The following is an 854-nucleotide window of genomic DNA, read 5'->3' as shown; positions in this document are numbered from 1 at the left end:
CAGACAGACAGACAGACAGACAGACAGACAGACAGACAGACAGACAGACAGACAGACAGACAGACAGACAGACACCCTGCTGCACGGTGAGACAGACAGACAGACAGACAGACAGACAGACAGACAGACAGACAGACAGACAGACAGACAGACAGACAGAACATTTTAAGAGTGTGTAAAGACTCCTCTCTCTCTCCATCATCCTCTCTCTCTCCTCTCTCTCTCCATCCTCTCTCTCTCTCCTCTCTCCTCTCTCCATCCTCTCTCTCTCTCTCTCTCTGTCTCTCTCTGTCTCTCTCTCTCTCTGTCTCTCTCTCTCTCTGTCTCTCTCTCTCTCTCTGTCTCTCTCTCTCTCTCTCTCTCTGTCTCTCTCTCTGTCTCTCTCTCTCTCTCTCTCTCTCTCTCTCTCTCTCTCTCTCTGTCTCTCTCTCTCTCTCTCTCTCTCTCTCTCTCTCTCTCTGTCTCTGTCTCTGTCTCTGTCTCTGTCTCTGTCTCTGTCTCTGTCTCTGTCTCTGTCTCTGTCTCTGTCTCTGTCTCTCTCTCTCTCTCTCTCTCTCTCTCTCTCTCTCTCTCTCTGTCTCTCTCTCTCTCTCTGTCTCTCTCTCTCTCTCTCTCTCTGTCTCTCTGTCTCTGTCTCTGTCTCTCTGTCTCTGTCTCTGTCTCTGTCTCTGTCTCTGTCTCTCTCCATCCTCTCTCTGTCTCTCTCTGTCTCTCTCTGTCTCTCTCTGTCTCTCTCTGTCTCTCTCTGTCTCTCTGTCTCTCTGTCTCTCTGTCTCTCTGTCTCTCTGTCTCTCTGTCTCTCTCTCTCTCTGTCTCTCCTCTCTCCCATCCTCTCTCTCTCTCCATCCTCTCTC

Source organism: Oncorhynchus gorbuscha, unplaced genomic scaffold, assembly GCF_021184085.1.
Source record: "Oncorhynchus gorbuscha isolate QuinsamMale2020 ecotype Even-year unplaced genomic scaffold, OgorEven_v1.0 Un_scaffold_3199, whole genome shotgun sequence".
Classification (NCBI taxonomy): domain Eukaryota; kingdom Metazoa; phylum Chordata; class Actinopteri; order Salmoniformes; family Salmonidae; genus Oncorhynchus; species Oncorhynchus gorbuscha.
The sequence above is the reverse complement of the archived record's forward strand: the minus strand, read 5'-3'. Positions refer to the sequence as shown.